At 35.3% G+C, this 22,036-nt stretch overlaps 1 protein-coding gene across 1 annotated transcript in view; it reads left to right on the top strand.

The window, feature by feature from the left end:
* The first annotated feature begins 6,030 nt into the window (after window positions 1-6,030).
* The window catches only part of LOC106463079 (ras-responsive element-binding protein 1-like), a 29,742-nt gene continuing 13,736 nt past the window's right edge, over window positions 6,031-22,036 (top strand). The window contains exon 1 of the mRNA XM_022390486.1: window positions 6,031-6,072. The gene's annotated coding sequence lies outside the window, so the exon portion shown is untranslated. The remainder of the gene's footprint in view (window positions 6,073-22,036) is intronic.

Raw genomic sequence — 22,036 nt, 5'->3', positions numbered from 1 at the left:
GTTGCGCTAACTTCTAATTCCTCCAGTGTTTAACTATCGAGACCTCTTCCCCCTGTTCTCTGAGTACTTGTTAATGGCGGTAACTGGCTGCTTGTTTCGACTAACAATAATAGTTTGGTCTGCCTGGGGCAGTGGACACGTAGGAGAACCTACGTTCCTTCTCTCCCCGTGCTCCGGTGGCAATCTTATTGCCTACGGGTCTCTTTGTTTCCATTTTCCTCTTGACGTGGGGAAATGATGTGGACGGATACTTCTATGTGGGCTGTGGAGGCAGGTGGTAGTGTTCAGCTGAATCTTGAAAGTGCAGTGTGTTGTTGGCGTCTGCAGACATTTCTTGACGCTAGACACTTTGTGAATAAATTTGATGGTTTACCATCAAATCACAGTATGATATTATAACATTGTGAAATGGCATATTGAAACAAACTAAGAGAGTCATCAATGGATCAACAGTAAATAAGAAATACAAAGAGGAGAAGACCCCTGTTTAATATAATGAAATGTCTTCATTTTAAATCATGGAGTCTACCCAGCAAGCAATATTTAAAGTGGAGGTTAACCCTTTAGTTAAGGAAGGGCTTTATAAAAACCCGTAAATTTCTCTATCTATGTAGTAGTCACACAGTATTATATGTTAAGACATCTCAAGCATTAAACAGTACTAACGTTTTCATCCACAAGGATGAAAATAAAATAATTACATAAGCCTAACTATAAATTTGAAGATAAAGAACTGATATTGGTTCCAATACAATATGTGGGTTTTACAAATCTCGACAATTTTTTTTTCATTGTTAAGAGACAATTACGTGAAATAAATGTTAAAGATTGGATATTTTTGTAAGCTGAAATGATGCACGTCTTTAATGAAATGACATGATACAGTTCTAGAGGTAATATATATATATATATGATGTTAGAAAAACACGCAGGTTCAAGAAGTCTGGAGAGAAATGAATAAAAACCCTATAACCTGATCACTTTCATAAGGTGAACCTTTCTTCTTCAGTTTGCTCCTGAAGAAAAAATGTCCAACTTTCGAAAGCTTTCGGGTCATAGGGTTTTATTCATTTATATATATATATATTGAAAATGAAATTCTATTCTTTTGTCGAAAATATCAAAAAGCCCAAAAAGCTGTACAGGAATGGTAACTGATTGATTTTAGGAGCTTCTGAATATATAGTTACAATTACCTGTGAAATACCAGAATTATAGGTCGTACCAATCATTCTATGACTAAATGTGTAATTGAATCGAACTGCCAGTCACGTATGTTTTCTTATTAATAACACCAAAGACATGAACTTATCAAAAACAGATAAATAAATAGTTTGCACCCATGGGAATGTTATGTATTATGACTCAGTTTTTTTTTTCTTTTCGTACGATGTATTAATTAGATATACAATAACAAACCATTGTTGTAAAAACTAAAATTCTATCTACTAATAAATAATTTTTCATTCTTTGCGCAACTTTCTCAAAGACTAATATTAGAAACATTTATTTTAACTATCCGGTGAAGTATCGAAATAAAGATAGCCCATTTACCGAAAAATATTAACTAAAACCTCATTTAAGATTAATAACTTTTATATAATCAGCGTGATACTAAAATATACCTTCTGTTAAAATTTCATTTGTGTGCACATATTGTACTAGTAAATACTAGTTAAGATAACTATTTTTGATTGAATTCTAAGAACTGAATTTTATTTCAGTGGTGTAAGAAACGGTTGCAAAGTAGACATGCAGATTTTACAATGATAGATTGAAAGTATAAGAAACTGATAAAAGCAGCTCCCGTGCTGCCAAAGGCAACTCCATCTATGGAGGTCTGGGGGAATGCCCCCCCCCCAGAAAATTAATATAATAATATAATTTACACTTGCTATATCAGTCAGATATGTAAAAGTGGTGGTGCTACAGCACCCCTGGTTCCGATGCCTCTGTTTTTAGTCTTTCTAAGTTTAAACAGCACAAAAACAAAAGAAACTTCTCTCCCTATTAGAAAAAAATCAGCTGTAAAACCAGTGGTGAGATTTTACTTCTCTAAATAACTGTGACTTTCTAGCACTTTTTGTCAGACCTTGAAATATTTATCATCTCATTATTTCTCACTCTCACAGATAGGTGATTAATCTCGATTGGATCCCATAATATGGTATAGCTCACAACGCGTATGAAAAAAGTAAAGGTCGCATACTTCACAGACTTTTTAATGTCCTTGGTATAAGATTTTACTTTGAAGTCCTTATCCTTCGCATTTTATTATATATTTAATTCTTTACGTGATAATTAATGATGAAACTCAACAAAATGACCGAGGGTTTCCGCGAAATATGCGTATGTGAAACACAAATGGAACAGCACATTTAGAACGTGAACATGATCACCAGGCTATAAAAGTTCTCTGAGTTTAATTTTATGATTTTATTTGAATCTGTCAGTGTATAAGTTTATATAACACGTTCCCGTCTTAACAGAGAGATGAACTATTTCAGTGACTGGGGAATCACTAATATGATCTACGCCAGTGGTTTTAGTTATACATGGCGTAGCCTAACATATTTTCTAGCGGTTACTTTCAAATGATCAAAAAAAAAATAAAGAAATGAGAGGTTTAGTCTTGAAAGAGAAGTGTGAAAAGGGGGACGGAGATTATGGCCTTAATTCCATAATATAAATAATGTATTTTAACTTAGATGTAGGAAGTTTAAGGATACTTGTTTGATCCACATGTTGTTAAAGTAAGGGTCGGACTACAAAATAGGTTTAGATATAGGGAATCCTATTAGGTAGGTGAGGGGGGGGGGAGTAGAAACGACTTCTATATTTATCACATGTCCATGCCTGAAAGCCTCTGATAACCATAGGAACATTCCATTGTAAGAAATAAGATGTATTGACCAATAGGGATTCTGAACTCAGAGGGGGAGACCACGGTTCGTTACCCTCGTGCAGAAGGGTTCGTAGGTTGTGTGTGATGGTTACTTGGCCAGAGGCTAACGTCCAGATATCTCAAGATAGAGCAAAGCAACATAGGTAAGAACTAGGTATTGCCCTATTCTGGAAGATAACTCGATTCTAAAACAAAATACATCGAAGACACGAGTTTTGTCGACAAGACTTAAATAGTCTTGAATTAAGGCTTGGTAAAGAACAGCATAAGTTAAAATAAGCGTTAGAGATTGTATTTATTCTTTTAACCATTTCATTACCATCGTGGGTACATTATGTATTCACATTTAATATTCTATTAATGTGTATGTGTATTATTCCATTAATATAAAAACTTCACAATCTCTCATAATAATTGTCATTCACTTACCTACTGTAAAGATTCCTTGACTAATGATGTATCGGTCAGTACTAGAGGAAGGTTCAAATCGTATGTGATAGTTAATAAAGTATTCATGAGGTGAGAGTTTCGACTACAAACAATAAAGAAACAAGAGTTTCGCTGTTTGAACACCGCTCTTTAGGACGTTGACCTTTGTGTTTAATTATTGACAATGAAAAATTAATGTTGTACTATAGTGTTTTTTTTATTTAAGTGATTACATCATGAAACTCACTGAAATGTGTTTGTTTGGTTATTTGTATTTTGCGAGCACGTGCACTTTACATTTTTAAGGTAGACGTTATTCGTTGAACTCAAACAAGATTTATTGAAAAGTTGACAGAAATTATGCATATTCACGTGCGCAAATTATTATTTTTCTCATTTCTGTAAAACAATCTTATTCTTACAAGTAACTATAGGTTAGTGGCACATCATTATAGAACTTTTATGTTTTTATATTGGCGTCTAATGAATAAATAAATGAATCGGCATAAAATTAAATAGCAGAAAACGTTGACGTCATGACCAGTAACAGGTTGGTTCTTACAAACACCTACGTACTGAGCAAGCTGGGTCTTTGTTCGCCAAGGATCTGTGAAGCTGCGTGGAACGTCACGTGCAGGTGAGCGAAGCGCGAGATGCGGGAGAATGACTCAACCCGTCTCCTAGGTGACGCGTATACCGAGGTGATGTGTTGGCTGCCCTCTGGGTGTGGTGTCTTTTACTGCCTTCCATGTGCTTCTTGCATCTTACACAGTCGTTCTTTCTGCATCACTGCCTCTAACCGTTTGTGTCTTCATCCTTCGCTGCGTAGGCTCAACCGTTCTTTTGTTAGGCTGATTCTGATTTCCGGTTATATTTCATAACCAGAAAGTTCTGAGTTTACATTTCCTAATCTCTTGTTTTCATTGGAAATATATTTACTCTTATTTTCACAGAATATTTAATTGTTTTACACATATGTATATATAAAAGGAAAAGTGTAAAGAAAGACTAATATAAAAATGTCACGGCTATAACAACAACAAGCATTTCTTTAATCGGACGTTTCGGAATTTACACATTACATCATCAGCGATCTGAAGTGGATAAATATTCGATGGATGGTATAAAATACAGAAATAGTAACTGACAACAACTAAATGGAAACTAAGATTTATTATTTAGTACAATTAGCTGTATAACTATTCACACTTAGAATTGGGTGGAACATAACTGGAAGGAGTTTAAGTTACTGTTTAGAATTGGATGTTCATTTGAAGTTGGTTAAACATCTCTGATTAAAAGTTCGTTTTTGGAAGAGCCTATGGTAAGGATGTTGAAATTGTTTATTGAGATAGGATAATTGTTGTTTTCGCTGCATATACGTATGGAGAGGTTGTAGGATTTAATAATTTTTTTATCAGTTCTTCTCAATAATGTTTAATGTTTGTATATATAATCGGCGTAAGAAATAAGTATCCTTTGTTATTAATATGAAACTACATTCGTATTTCAACAATTTTTTCAAAAAGAAGATATGTCAGTTTCCTTTTTTAATATAGTTTCACTACCCATCCAAACAGTCCCAAGTCTTTATAGTTGAAGGGCTTGCGACTTAAAACAATTTGTCTGTTATAAAACTGACTCTCAATGGCTCAGCGATAAGCGTGAGAAATTATAACACTAAATTTCGAGGTTCACTCCCTGCGATAAACATAACAGGGATAAACCATTGTTCACTTTTGCGCTTTACAACAAGTAAGCCCCCCAGTGGCACGGCGGTATGTCTGCGGACTTACAACGTTAGAATCCGGGTTTCGATACCCGTGGTGGGCAAAGCACAAATAGCCCATTGTGTAGCTTTGTGCTTAATTACAAACAAACAACAAGCAAATTTACTGTTATAATGATGCTAATAATAGTAAGTAAAGCACAGACTAATAGTTAGATAAGCAAAATACAACAATTTTGTACGCCCCCACTGCGAGTAAGGGCTGAGATTATTGGTTTACCTCTGTCCATCCGTCAGTCCTGATCTTGTGAGCAGGATATTTCAAGATTGGATAGATGGATTTGGATCAGACTTATGTAACAGGTACTACATACAAAGATCTAGACATGATAAGCTTTTGAAGGTCATTGGTCAAAGTGGGGATATAGGCGTTTCTTAAACACAATTTGCACTTGTTTTCCTTGAAATGCCCTAAAAACAAGTATTCTGATTCTCAGACGTCACATTAAAAATACATTTTTTTATCACAACTAAATAGTTTTAGAACTGCAAGATTTGTAAACTAATAACTTTAGGGAAATAAAATCATAATCAAGAAAGTAAGTTTTGAAGTAAACGTCAATTTAGTATTTTCACTCACTTTTGATGTATCATCCAGAAGAACCTTTGCTGGAGTTTAAGACACATAAAATAAAGTAAAAAGGATCATGACATTGAATTACTACGTATAATTGCTGCTCATGACATTTTCTATGCAGTGAAATGTCTTTTGAGAGAACATTTGTTTTTTCTACCATAACCCACTCTGGCACACTCGCCCCTCCTTCCCAGAACTTCCTCTTCAATCCTCCCTACAGGTGGTTGCGGAATGGACAGGCCCGTGAGGGATGACGGGCATCCTGTAAGGTGTGCGCTGTTTCCGTGAAACTTAGTAAGCAGCAAGGGGCCCACGCTAGAAGAAGCAAGCTAGCGAGCGACACACGGCAAAGACACCCTTTAAATGTTACAAGTAAGTTAAACTCAGAAAAATTTTAACTAACTAGAGTTTCAAACTGATTTGTTCGTTAGATTGTTAGTTTTACTACTTTGAAACTTTTTAACCAAGGTCTCACTCTACTTATCACGTGACGAGGCTCAACGTTTCACTTGGTTGAGAGATTGATAACAACGTGTTTACCTCTGTATAGACATGGACCTTGAACGGCTCTGGCTGTCTCATTAGATTTATCATTACATATTTGCACCTAAAATGTATCCTGAACTTTACTGTAATGTTTTGGATAAATAGATAAGCATATTGAGCAGCATTCTTAAGTTTTCTCGTTCTCAGTATTTGTTTTCAAATTGTTTATACGTCTATTAGTGTATCGTATCTCACGTTACGAGTGAAACCAATAGTGCTATATGGGTGTTACTTGTTGTGGGTAAATATCTTGATTTATTATTCATAGTCATTGGCGTCCATAAGATATATTACATGGGGAGGGAGAGATGGCAAAATGATATCAAAGCTATAACTAGTGAAACGCAAAATTGATAATTCGGGGGGGGGGGCAGGTGCTCCCTTGCGGATGCCCCATGTACAGAGTATACACGTGTTTTATAATGTCAGTGTCCAACTTCGTTTCTTGAGCGTTAGAAACTCTCGGTAACATCTCAATAAGATGATATCTTTCGCACGAGGAGTTTGTCAAGCTTGCGATAGGTGTTTAACTTTGTCTCCAACTCGTGCTGGTAGTTTCATACTTACGTGTTTCTGTTTTTTTTTCTTAGAAAACCTAGTATTTTAGCTTCGGCAGTGTCTAGCAGGGATGTGTGACGTACTATCATGTCTAATTTGCCTGAAGTGAGGCCATCCAAGCGAGAAGGGCGGCGATAACCCAACCTGGTACGGTTGGACACGCAGCGAAAGAAAAATGGGCTCTTTTTCGTGAAAAATCAACCACTAACAAGGTCGCTGACGTTCTTTACATCTTCCTTCGTTTCAACTCAGCGTCAGTCTATCCGATCGGTGTCTCGAGCGTCCGTGCTATCAAGCATGTTGCCCCTGTAGCTCGCAGTCCTAGCAACAGGAGGTTGAAAGAGCAATCCAGCATCCGTATCAAGTCACGTGACACCTCGTCCGGGACACTTCGCTGGTTGCCACAGGCTCTTATTTTCTTTTTGCTGCTTGGCCTCAAAACCACGTAGAATGGAAGTAGTAGTCCCTCTCTCCTGTAACGGAGGATGTGACAAACCAACTAAGGCTGAGGATAGTACAAAGGAAATGACGACATAGTAATTTTCTCTGTTTCACTCTTACCGAGAAGAACTTCTCTTGTGATTGGTGAAGGTATGTAAAATTCAACATAATTTAATAACTACCTAGACTACCACACCCTGGTCTCTCGTGGGAATATATCTAAACATGTGCTTAATATTCTATTTAAGCACTCCCATTACTTCCTGCCTAAAAATATCATTAGAGGAAATATGAACGAAAGCGTAATCTTAAGATCCTCTTATCTCACGAGAAAGTAGAAAGGACAAATAGCTTAGTTTCGAAACAGAGATACGTAATTTTCACATTGTAACGAGACAGTATTACGAAGCTTGACATAGTTTCAAGACAGTGGTATGTAGTCTTCACATAGTTTCAAGACAGTGGTATGTAGTGTTCACATTGTTTCGAGACAGTGGTATGTAGTCTTCACATAGTTTCGAGACAGTGGTATGTAGTCTATACAATGTTTATGAGCACAGACGAATTGCAAGATCACTTAGAGATTAAAGCGATGAAGGATATTTGCTTCAACGCCGCGATTTATTCGAAATCATTGATATTATACATTGGAGAGATAGTGAAACTCTTGAACAATGACCGACTACCAGTATCGTGTGCATAAAGTTAAATATCAGTGTGGCTGTCGTTGGATACTGACATTATAGTCACAATGTCGCCATGCCACTTGTTGCTCTCCCCCCGACTCAGATGGGATGCGATCCAGCAAAGGAAAGAGCTTGTATACTGTGTGACTGAGAGACGGTACCAAGGCTTGCCTGTAGATCTCTAGGTAGTAGTAGTAAACAGGTGACGTTGTGCTGCGCGCTTGTAGGCAGTTTCTACCTGGACTGTTGTTGTTACTCGATATGGCATGTATTTCCGCTCCATCACGTCTTACTGGAGGGAAATGTCCATAGAGGGCTTCGGCTTGCCGTTCATTTGTTTGGTTGGCTTCCGACAGAAAAGGAGGCGAGAAATCTATGTACTCTAATAAATGCTATCTTATTGTTTTCGTAAAACTAGTCGTTCCCATTTGTTGGTTCAAAATAACCTCTCTTTATGAAACGTATTTTTACCAGCGTTTACTAAAAAAGTAAAAACAATATATATTGAGGTTGGGAAGAATGATCAAATTATGCTTGGCCATAATTCTAGCAAGTCCAAGCTGATCCAACAAAACGTGATTTTGCATAAACAGGGGAGTGTAAACAAAATCAATATACATCTATTGTGTGAATTTAAATACATTATTTAATGTACTTTCAAGTTTGATTTTGAAAGAATTTTTTCTATTTGCGTGTTTTTAAACTCAATCTGTACCCGTTATTATTAATCGAACTAGGGCGCAGCTTGACCCTGTGGTAGAACTCTGGATTAAAAAACTGGCCAGCCGGGTTTGAAGCTATACCATACCCAAAAATATATCCTGCACTTTAAGGTGTGGGTGCGCTATAAGAGTGACAGTCGGTCTCTTAGCGTGGATGGTGGTTGTAGGGTGTTGCTGAATGGCTACCTTCCCTCTGGTCAGCATATCAAAATTCGAGATGGCGACAGATAGCCTTAATAGTTTTGATATAAATACTATTAAACTGCTGTTTTAAGCCTATTTCACCTTCACGGTTTTTGGCCTGCTGCATAGCCCATGTTAAAGTTCTTTGTAAGCGGTTATGCTTTACAATGTGGATAGTAAAAGGAAGCAGCGTCCTAAACCCACCAAACTGTTTAAAAATCAAACTCATTTCCTAACATGACTTGACATTCCTTGTTTCCATGCGTCATGTCACATCGCTGCAGAGGAAAGTACTGAGTGTGTGTGTATTTATGTACATCGTGTAAATTATAAATGTATTTCTGTGGATATTGTATAAACACGTAAAAAACACATACACATAGGTTTGTATATTTATATTTTATATGTAGAAATATGTATATGATCATGAGGCTTATATGACGACACGATTATTCATATTTCTAATATTATCATTCCATTCGGTTTCTTCATATAGGTGTGTTTAGCCCGGTGTGGAAACCCCACTTTTATATTTAGTGCAGTTTATGATCGTTATCATACAGGAAAAGGCGAAGACGTCACTAGAACGTTGCCTTACTCTTAGGTTCCGCAATGTTTTATTTTCCAAGCTATTGTAAGTTATTTTTTCCATAATTGGTACCATGGTTTCCCACACGTATAAGTTCGTTTTCCCCACACCTTAGAGACTTTCTTGTATTTCTGATGTACACGTAACAATACTCATACGTGGAACATGTTGCAATGACGCAAAAGCCAATACGAAATATACCACAGACTTTGTTGGAGCGCGCCCATCCTTATGGAACCACGTGAGACTAAAGTACCTGTCTCGGTGCTTAAAGTGGATGCTGATTGGATGACGTGCTTCTATAAACCGGATTTTCCTGGATACTAAGGAAGCTTGGTTCCTGGTTGTTGAAGAAAGAAGAGATGTGAACTTCCTGCTAAGCTTAGCATCAGGTGTACATCATATTTATGATAAGAGATTATTTCACCTGTAGAATGTACATCGGTTTGTAGGGTTGAATCATTTAATCTTATATTCTGTGAACGTTATATAACAATGACGATTGCCAAAAGACATTGGTTAGGGTGTAACGATAAATCTGGTAAGTAAGAAGGATAATTATTCTGCTGTAGTTTTAATTAAAGTTTTGGGGTGTATAAACATTGTTAGCAGTTGAAATATCCAATAGCCGGACAGCTTAAAATTTGTGCTAATGAATTTTTACATCACATCTCCTATGTTATAAACAACTCGATAGTAAATAGTTCGAAACTTTATGATTCGTAGTCCACCCAGGTAGTTATAAAATTCAAATATATAAAAGGAAGTTAACGCCTAATTTCGAGTTTACGTATCGTTAGTGTGTAAAAAATAAAAAAAAAGATAAAATATTTAAATACTTGCTGGGATTGTAAAAATAGTATTCTTATAAACGTTTAATATTGTTATAAAGACATATCAAGCACGTTCTGCACAACGTCATGTTTTAAGGAGAATTAAACTTTTGGTTAATATTTTCGGTCTATTAGAAGTGGTTTTAATTTTCATTATCCAAACTGTGTTCTGTGACCTAAAAAAACTACAAGGACACTACATAAAGCTATTAAACGTAGATGAGGTTGGAAAGTTGATAACGATTTTTTAAGATTTGTTGAGGAATGGTTTGAGTTGATCCTAACTTATAAGTAAAATGGGATGTTACCACCCGTTAGATTATTTTTATTATAAATATAATTGGATGTTACCACCCGTTAGGTTATTTTTATTATAAATATAATTGGATGTTACTACCCGTTAGGTTATTTTTTATTATAAATATAATTGGATGTTACCAGCCGTTAGGTTATTTTTATTATAAATATAATTGGATGCTACTACCTGTTACTTTATTTTTCAAAGTTGTTCATTAAGCTTATATAAGCTTTATTTTTATTACTTCGAGGTTTCTGTTCTTTTTCTTTTTGTCACAAATTAAGTTATAGCTGTAAAATTTTCAGTGCTTCAAGAACCAATCAGTGAGTTTTTGCTGCTTTACGACACTTTCTGGTTAGAGAAGTAGACAATATCGCATGTCGTGATGTACACATGCCCAATCACAAAAGGGCGTTGTGCACGAGGCTGGAAGCTCGGGACGTTCAGAGGACTTCAGAAGCAGAAAATATGCGATCCTTTCGTAACCTTGTTGTGCACTGAGGTATCGATAACTTTGGGCCATGACTCAGCACCCCTCCCCCTTTTTTCTTGTGACAGTCTCTAGGCGACCTGTAAAACGCAAGACGTAATCTCTGTGAGCGAGAGTATGCGTTGTTGATAATCAGTATGAATCAGAAACTAGTACTGCCGAAGAAACTTCCGAATTGATTAATGATTCACTTCCAACTTCCCAATTCTCCGTTTCGTGCTTTCAAAACTGGACTTTGTATGTAGGAGTGACAAGGTGTGTGCAGTTTATACGTGATGACAACGACAGGTATATGTTTATGTATGTTTGAAACTGTTTTTACATATTTGTACTAATCTTAATTCCAAACTTTATTAGTGATGAAAAAAGTTGTATAACATCTGTTTCATAAGTCAGCTACTAGATAACAGCGTAATTAGTGAGTAAAAAACTTTCAAACATTTGTTTCATAAGTCAGCTACTAGATAACAGCGTAATTAGTGGGTAAAAAACTTTCAAACATTTGTTTCATAAGTCAGCTACTAGATAACAGCGTAATTAGTGGGTAAAAACTTTCAAACATTTGTTTCATAAGTCAGCTACTAGATGACAGCGTAATTAGTGGGTAAAAAAAACTTTCAAACATTTGTTTCATAAGTCAGCTACTAGATGACAGCGTAATTAGTGGGTAAAAAAATTTCCTTCTCCATTACAACTTCATGTTAATAAAAACAAACAAATGTATTGCTTTTTAAGTTATTGTTTAATTGATAATTTTAAACACAAAATTTTATATAAAGTCTATAAAAATCTATCTATATTATTAACATATTAATTTTATACGAGTAATAATATGTATATAGTTGCGGATATTTATATGTCATTACGTCATGAGTTTAGTACTCATGAAGTAAAGGTTAAGTGCTTATGGTTTGAAGTTACTTTAACTTTTAGTCCACTACATAAATAGTAGTTTTGTAACAAATTATGTATAGTCTCGAGATTTTATAAACACGACTCTTATAGCAATTTTCAGCCTTAGTCAGCTATCAGCAACGCACGTGATAATGCATCATCGACTAACGCTAGCTCGCTTTTCTTTTTCCATAGCAACCAACTGAAGAAGGTGACACAAAAGCCTGATATCAGCGTTGCTATACATTTTTTATATATATTGTGAAACCGTACAAAAGAAAAAAAAAACACAAGTGAATACGCTGTTCACCTTGTCAGTTTTGACGTATTAGAAAAATATGTATTGACTATTTGTGTGATATGAAGGAATATACATAGAGCTCAGTAATAAAAACATATACAGCTCGAGTTAACAGGAGACATAATGGATAAGACTTAATTAAAGAAGAACGTTTACATAGTGTTTCATGCATACTTCAGCTTGTAGATAGATGTAGCAGTTGAGATTTAGTTACAGACGTTGTTGTTCCATGTACGTTTCATATCTATTTTCATTTTGGATAGTAATAAAGGTTTTCTTTATCCATTTATCCATTAACATAGTTGTTAAGCGTATTTGGTAGGATGAGATAAGCAGGTGTGGTGGTCCTGACTTGTTTTGGTAGAATGGGACAAGTAGTGTATGGTGGTCCTGACTTGTTTTGGTAGAATGGGACAAGTAGTGTGTGGTGGTCCTGACTTGTTTTGGTAGAATGGGACAAGTAGAGAGTGGTGGTTCTGACTTGATTTGGTAGAATGGGGCAAGTAGTGTGTGGTGGTTCTGACTTGTTTTGGTAGAATGAGACAAGTAGAGAGTGATGATTCTGACTTGTTTTGGTAGAATGGGACAAGTGTGTGTGGTGGTCCTGACTTGTTTTGGTAGAATGAGACAAGTGTGTGTGGTGGTTCTGACTTGTTTTGGTAGAATGAGACAAGTGTGTGTGGTGGTTCTGACTTGTTTTGGTAGAATGGGACAAGTAGTGTGTGGTGGTCCTGACTTGTTTTGGTAGAATGGGACAAGTAGTGTGTGGTGGTCCTGACTTGTTTTGGTAGAATGAGACAAGTGTGTGTGGTGGTCCTGACTTGTTTTGGTAGAATGAGACAAGTAGTGTGTGGTGGTTCTGACTTGTTTTGGTGGAATGAGACAAGTAGTGTGTGGTGGTTCTGACTTGTTTTGGTGGAATGAGACAAGTAGTGTGTGGTGGTCCTGACTTGTTTTGGTAGAATGGGACAAGTGCGTGTGGTGGTCCTGACTTGTTTTGGTAGAATGAGACAAGTGTGTGGTGGTTCTGACTTGTTTTGGTAGAATGAAAAAAGTTGAGTATGTAAAGATATCTAAACGTTGCTAATAACTTGGTATCTTATAAAATTTTATTCTGCAAGAATTCTTCATATTTATACGTTGTATTGTGTTTGATTGTTCAGAGGGTTAACTACTCGGATAGACCTCTTTTATATATTTATGTCTAATGTAAAGAAAGTTTTACTGAAAAGTAATTTATTCATATTGGTAACTTTGATATTTTCTCATGTCGTGTTAGTAACCAATCGTGTAATTAACTTCATTTTGTCCCCCGGTGGGCCAGCGATAAGTTTACGGACGTACAAAGTTAGAATACGGAGTTTGATTCCCAGCGGTGTACAAACCAGATATCCCAGTGTGACTTGACTGTAAAAACAAAACAAATAAAAACGAATAATCTCATTTATTCTATTACATTCTCAGTTTTGTGGCTAATTGTACTGTAAAGTTAATTGTTCTCATTTGATTTTCATCCAGTTATAAACATTGCTAGCAAACGTTTATTAATTAGCAAGATGGTTTTATAATATACCTTTGTTTATTTTTAGGAATGTTTAAATACGTTGATATAATTTTTCTTACTCACTTACGATAAGGATTCAGCCTTATAATTATTTTTTCTTTGTTTTTTTTAATATTATAAAAACTTGATCTTTCTATCTGTATATATTTTGGTGGATTGTATTTGCAACGTTTGAAATGTTACAAACTAAGAAAATTTGTATTTGCGGTATTTTTGTCAACATCATTTAATGGTGTCTGCTGCTTTGATGTTAAGGTATTGTTGGCTAGAGAGATACGCGTGGGTAAGTTGCTTTATAATGTATACTTAAGGATTAATTCGGTATTTCGTTTTGGAATTCTTTGTAATCAGTCTTGCAGATGTATGTTTGTGTGTGTAGGGTACTTCTGTTTATCTAATAGACAAGTTTTATCTGTACGTGACCCATGCGATAACATTATCATCTAGTTAAAATCAAGTGTCGCCTCAATAAGGTTTAACGAGAAAGTGGCTGATAATAAGCACGTGGGATGTAGTTAAACTACGATGAGTTACCTTCAAAAGTAATTATACATGAATGGAGTGGAAACACAAAATTTTACAGTCTAAGTAACAGTAATAAATGATTAATGTAAATTCCAATTTTTCACAAAATTCCGCCTGCCTTTTTTGTTTTTGTTTTTGAGACCAAACAAACATAAGTAAGAAGTGCTTGGTTAATTCGTTTGAATTTCGCGCAAAGCTACACCAGAGCTATCTGCGCTAGCCGTCCCTAATTTAGCAGTGAAAGACTAGAGGGAAGGCAGCTTCCCTCCTATTACCACCCACCGCCAACTCTTTTACCAAAGCATAGTGGGATTGACGGTCACATTATAACGCCCCCACGGCTGAAAGGGCTAGCATGTTTTGGTGGGAGGGGGATTCGAACCCGCGACCCTCAGTTTGCAAGTCAAGCGACCTAACCACTTGCCATGCCAACCCTAAGTAAAAAGTGACATAACAATTCTTCAGATCAGAAGATGAAATTTTCATCATTGTCTTCTGTTTAATTTCTAATGAATACACGTGTATTCGATTGGAAGTGGGTCGAGCGCGGCTAAATGGTTATCGTGCTGGACTGTGGAACTGCGGTTCCCGTCCCGTTACTGCTAAAAGAAGAAATCGCGCTTCGCACGCTGGAGCCACGAGTGCGTTATGAGAGTGACGATCAAATCCCACTATTCGGTCTGACAAGAATAGCCTAAGAGTGAGTGCTGTTGATCAGCTGCCTTCACTCTAATCTATCACTACAAAATTAGAGACGGCTAGCGCAAGTAGCTCTTGTATTGTTTTGCATAAAATCCAACAAAAATCAAACGGTTTGAAGCTTTGCTATCGATCTTACTATGTTAACCTTTTTTTTTATCTCTGAAACTCGGTTACAGACTTTTACTTGACATTTAGATAAATAGATATATATATATAAGTGGGTGTGGCAAGTCATAAGTGCAAGGTCCTGTAAAACAACGAGTGTTATGGTGTTTAGAACTATGTACATAACTGTAAAATAATGATAAAAGTGTTTTTGCTTTAAAATCTCCATCAAACTATTGTTCTTCTAGTAATTTTTAAACCCTTGTTAAATCGTTTCGTTTATAAGCTATTTGTATATCCTGTTCTTTTTGTACACGTTTTTTCTGTTGTTTAATACTGGAAAATTATCAACATCAACAAAAAACAGACGACCTTCCAGGAGGTCGTCGTATTTGGTATGCATATAAACCTCAGGTGAACGGCCTACGAAGGCGTATGATTTCACCGTTAAGAGACAGCAAGATGTGACTCACGTTTTCCCCTCAGTGACGTAACACAGGGAATTTACAAGATAAAATCGTTGACGTCATTGAGATCCTTTTTCCATATAACTAGGAAAATTTGTATTTGCGGTGTTTTTGTTAACATCATTTAATGGTATCTGCTGCTTTGATGTTAAGGTATTGTTAGCTAGAGAGCTACGCGTAGATAATGTAGCTTTACAATAACTAGTGGAACGATAGGACTTATTTATCATGGGTATTGTAATATTGGAGATAGCTAAGACACCTTATTTCCAATATGTGGGGCCATCACCCACTTTGGCCCCACCATCAATTTCGATAAGTTTACAATTTTTCACAACTTTATTTAAGTTGCTGGTCACAAGTAATGACTAACAATAAACTAATAAAGGCTCTAAAATTAATTTCGTAACTGGAGATAGTCAAAAAAGATAGTACTTGTATTGTTTTTCATTGATCTGTTTATCCCATCTTTTTCCCGATCTCATATCTTGGCTTCCCAAGGTATCAAAATAGACCCAAGTTGCCTATTTAACTAAAATATTTCCAAGGGCGCATGCTTCTGATTTGTCAAAAAGGAGTACACTTCTAATAATCTTGATTCACACAAACACTTTTCTTCATAGTCTATGGAACAAACCATCCAGTGAGGTAATTAGGAATGCATAACTTCCTTAATGTAATGATTTAAAGTGGTCAAAGGTGAAACTTCAAACACATTTTAGAAATATATCTAAAATTTGAATAATATAGAATCAGGATTTTAACATACATCGAACAGCAAAACATGCCCACACTTCAAGACAAAACCATGTGCTGTACATAACACTGTATTTTCATTATTATCGACAGCCTTACGGTGTTTCTGAGCTCTGAAATAGGAAATTTACTTTACAGGAGCGCCGAGCAGATAACCTGTGGATGTTTTCTAATGATAAAACACCATGTAGACATAATAGATGTAGTAATTTTGAAAAATTACAAAACACTCATGACAGAAGTAGTTTAAATTAGAAAAAAAAAATCCTATAATGGTTTGTCGAGTTGAGTCATTTTTGTCTGTACCTTGTTACACTGTAATATTTTTATAAAAAGAGTCTTAATAGCAAATATTCTATAATTTTACTTTAAGTTAAGAAAATTTTCCTATTCCAAAGTGAATGTGTTGAATGAATATTCTCATCCCTTCGTCAGAAACTAACAGGTTTCGTGCTATTGTTAACCTATTTCATGAATACATTCTCTTTCTGAGATGCCCGTGGTGGGCAGAGCACAGATAGCCCACTGTATAGCTTTGTGCTTAACTTCAAACAAACAAACAAACTCTCTGAGAACATCACGTGTTTTCACGTAGGTACTTGTACTGAGATTGCTAGAAAGCTATTGGTCTCTTTTGGCGGTTGATATCTGCCGAATATACTTAATTTTTAAATCATTTGTCTATTTTATTTTGGATATGGCTTCCGATAATGTAGATCGATGGTAAATACTGTTTTATAAAGCTCTGGTTGTTGGATAATTAATTATCCATCATTATTGATTTAATATTGTTGCCACATTTCTTAACGATATAAACCTAGTTATATAAATCTACACATACACTGTGTATTTAAGTTGCTTCAAACTAACATCGCAAACAACCGAAAGACTATCTGCGCTAACCGTCCATAAATTTGAACTGATAGAGGAAAGGTAACTAGTGAATCGCATCCACCGCCAACTCTTGCCTTACCGAATAGTAGGATACCCATATAAAGCAATCACAGCCTCAACGTGCATAGCGAGTATTTTATTTTAACGGTAATGTGACGTGAACCATGGCTATGCAGATCAATAATCTGGCAAGCTAACCATTGACCCATGCTCGGCCATTTAATTCATAAAATAAGGTATCTGATTTTACAAATTGTAGATGTAATACAATAGATTTAATCTTTTATAAAGCAGACCGTGAGATTGGATAACACTTGACAATAACTATTTTATTGTAATGAATTATAACCACTTGAAAGAAGCAAATAAACATTAAATCTACTTTGTAGATTTGAAAATTAAATTTCTTTGTATTCTTCTTGTTAGAAAAGATGGACAGTTTTCGCCCAACTTTTGATGACAGCCTTTACAATTTTCCCTTTCTTGTACAATCGGAAATTAAGAGCTACATATATAGCGTAGTCATGAAAGAACTAGTTTACGAAAAAACAAAAAAAACAACTGGTGACAAGCTTTTCCATGTGGTAACTTTACGGACTTGCAACGCTAAAATCTAGGGTTAAGTTATAACTCTCCGCGGTGGACAGAGCGCGGATAGCCTATTGTGTAGCTTTGCGCAGAAATACAACAACAAATAAACTATTTTCAAGGCAACTGTCAAATAACTTACATAGTATGTGTTTTAGACTTTATAAGTTTAAATTTATGTTTTGAATTTTTGGATAATCATAGCAGTCATAAAACTATTCTCGGGCTTTTTCTTTTCTTTCACAAGTCACGAAAGTGGCGAACTTTAAGAAAGCCACATGATAAACGACAGTAGTCTGCACATTGCTGCTAAAACACTTTTCTATTGGCTGACTGATAGTCTTCCGTACCAAATATGGTCTTGGCAGGTAAGTGCGTGGTTGGTGAGAGAATGCGAGACCAGGTAAGTCATCTTTCATTGATCGCACAGTATCTTTGTGATCCGCTGCATCTAACAACGGGTCAGGTTCTGTGTACAGGATGGTTGTCATGGTAACGTATTTGGTTACTGTTTATATGTCTAGCCATTTGGTGCCTGTTTCAGGTGTTAGTTTTGTCACCAGTCGCTCTAGTACCTGGTTTCCGTCCACCCCTTTCTAGTCCGATGTTTTCTGATATTGATAGTTACATATCCTTCAACTATAAAACTCAAAATGTTAATCTTGACGTTGTCTGAACTGTGGCTACTGGTAGAGAGTAATGGCCGATAGTGAAGGTATGCTTTAACCAGTACTCTTTGTTAGCCCCTAAAGACAGTCCAACCAACTCAACTGTTTTTATGTTATTTAAGCTTAGCATATAAACTGTCACGTAACCTAGATCTCCTTCGCTATGGGCGGGTTTTAATCAAAATAAAATAACATTTTTAATTTTTTAAATACATTATATATATATATATATATATACGTAAGATCTTATGTAGTGGATCTCGTATACATTCATAAATTTGTCATATCCTAATGATTCCACATATGTAATTGTTAGTTACGTTATAAAACTATGAAAGTCACAATATAAGTTTTTAGAAATAACTTTTGTTAGAATTAAAATAACATTTGTATTAACAGTAATTTTATATGCGAGTTACTTTTAAGATTGTCATTCTTTTCAATAAAAATAAATTTTCTGTGTTTAAAAAGAAATAAAAAAGTAAAGTGTGTATACAGAAAACGTAATAAACTGAACTATTAGTTTGATTTATTAATAAGTCGTTGTTCTGATGGCAGTAGTTTGTTGTTTAATACCGTATTATAATACGACCACGCTTATCGTTGCTGTTAAAGTGATTAAGAATTGAACTGCGAGATTGGTAATGAGTAATCCTACGCCATTTTTTCAAGAACTTGTGTGATCAGTTTAAAGGTGGAGAACACGTCAAAACGCCCTAATTCTGTAGATCATAGAGCCTTAGGCAAAATACGTACTCAGCAACCTGATTTGATATTTTGTTAAGTTTGTTTGTTTTAGAGCAAAGCCACATGCACCATCCGCGTAGAATCGAACCTCGGATTTTAATGTTCTAAATTCGTAGATCTGTCGCATGTTAATCACTGTTATTGTGTGGCTGTTTTTCTACTTTATTATCATTATTAAACGCACACATAAACAAGAGTACCGGTTAGCATATGCTCCGTTATTATAGAGAAATGTTTCTTAACTTTCTAGTTATTTTCTAACCCTTTATGCTTCACTTTATGTTGTATTCATGATTTCAGTTTAAACATTTTCCTGTGTAAAAAATCCTACGCACGTGTGCATTGGACGTAAACGGCGGCGCTGTATCCTTGATAAACGTTGAAATGTTTTATTGTTTTTATAATATGTGAGAAAACGTATTGTGAATTACATATAGAGCTAGTCTTGTGATTTTTTATTGATCCTGTACATAAAAGTGCTGTGCTAAAAAAACACAGGAGAAATCGTATTTTGACAATTTTCCCAACATGTCAATTGTACATACAACTGCGGAACTTGACGTATTTGACCTCTAGGATACCAACGTAAACTCTTTGTTGTCCTGTAACGGCAATACGATGCAACATGTAATGGAAATATTTCTACCAGTCCATTACATATTATACGTATCTTAACGATAATTTGTCATAAAAACCTATTGTATTGATCTGAAAAATAATAAGTAGCAATGACTGATATTAACCGTCATGACAGCTGTGACTTATTTAACTGAGCTTTACAATAATGTATCAAAATAACCCATTGAACACATTGTAAATATGCTATATGAAAATGACCGGGATCTTAATATTGGTATTCTAAGTATACATCTGCGAATTAATCCTTTTTAGACAGACTGTCTGTTCAGAAGTATACAACATGGATCAACATTTGTGTGTGAAATCTGTTAATAACTCGTTAGATTTTTTATTGTTGTTAAACACAGTGCTACACAACGGGCTATCCATGCTGTGCCCACCACGAGTATCAAACCAGGTTTTCACGGTGTGAGCTCTCAGACTTACAGCTGAGACACTGGGAGCTAGAATATGTTAACTATGATAAATTGATATGACCTATTTGCTAAAAATGTGTATGAATATTGTAAGAAAGTAATTAAATGTTTCATGAATAAAGTGCATGAATTATGACATCAATCATGTGTATTTACAAGCAGTTCACACATCTTATTCTTTATACTTAAGATCCTGCTTTACGGACCACAAATCTGCTGTGTGCGTCATAAACAAGTCGTATGTATAACAGGATATTGAGTATAAAGAACAGGTCGTCCTTAAACAGTTGAAAGTACACGTCGTTCTTAAACAGTTGAATTATACTTAAGATCCTGCTATACACACAGCTGGTTTATGACGCTTCAAATGTTTAAGAACGACGTGTTCTTCATACTTAAGGTCTGTGATTTTTTTCTTTTTTTGGAACTAATGCTGACACAGAATCAGGACAGCATAATTTGATAATGATATAATTTGTTAACTGAAAATAGTGGATTATCATATTATTATCTACGTTGAGATCGCGTGACGATCCACACTAACTTTTGCTTGTTTCGTCTCGTCCGAGTGAGTCATTTTAAGCTACCCAACTATTAGTTAGTAAACCTTATCCAACTGCTCGTTTGAAAACATGAATAATCGAAGCAATAAAAGTTAATTTTCGTCAAAAGTTTCATACTGTCGTTCTGGCGACTGTTTATTTTGAAAACTTCAATGTTTACATTAAACAAATTTACATATTAAATATTTCAGCATTAACTATTTAGGGTATGATTTTATGGTTTCGTTTTTTTTCTATATTTTTATATGTATACATGTGTGTATGTATGCAAATACGCTACTCCTGACATCATAAAACGCTGGGCATATAGGAAGAACTTGTGAACTATGTAATATTGAATCTTTCAAAAACTTTCTTTGATCATGTTTCTTCAACTATGTTTTCAGCTGTTGGTTTGTTTTATTACATTGCCAGTTTTTCTAGACATGTGTAACTGTTTGGATGGTAATCATCTTTGGTTTGTTCTTATTACATTGCCAGAGTTTCTAGACCTCGTGTAACTGTTTGGATGGTAATCATCTTTGGTCTATTTTTATTACATTGCCAGTGTTTCTAGACCTCGTGTAACTGTTTGGATGGTAATCATCTTTGGTCTGTTTTTATTACATTGCCAGTGTTTCTTAGACCTCGTGTAACTGTTTGGATAGTAATCATCTTTGATTTGTTTTTATTACATTGCCAGTGTTTCTAGACCTCGTGTAACTGTTTGGATATATTCTACTTTTATGTTTTGTTTTAAACTTGTTAGCCCATTTAACAACCCAAACTCTAACCTGGTTACAGCGACACCTTTTTATTATTTTATAAATCTGTTGAAAGTGTGAACAAATACGTCATATACCCAGAAAAAATAAAATATAATTTACAGAGTATGGTACCTAGGAATGCAATATGCACTTATGAAGCGATAAAAAAGGCTTTTTTTTAGGAATTGCAAATGTTTTGAACTCTATGTAGCTTCATTAATACATGCCAGGGTTAGCCAGATTCTTGAATCCTATTTTTTTCGCAGTTGGAAATTCATGAAAATGATATTGTCTTTAATGTTAGATTCGTGAGTGGACACTGTCCACGTACTATTTTTTGATAAAACTTCATTTTTCATGCTCATATCTTTACTGTTATTTGTCTTAAAGAATAGTTTTGGGAAGTTTCGGGTTT

This window comes from Limulus polyphemus, unplaced genomic scaffold (genome assembly GCF_000517525.1).
Source record: "Limulus polyphemus unplaced genomic scaffold, Limulus_polyphemus-2.1.2 Scaffold1319, whole genome shotgun sequence".
NCBI lineage: Eukaryota > Metazoa > Arthropoda > Merostomata > Xiphosura > Limulidae > Limulus > Limulus polyphemus.
This window is presented reverse-complemented; position numbering and strand designations above follow the sequence as displayed.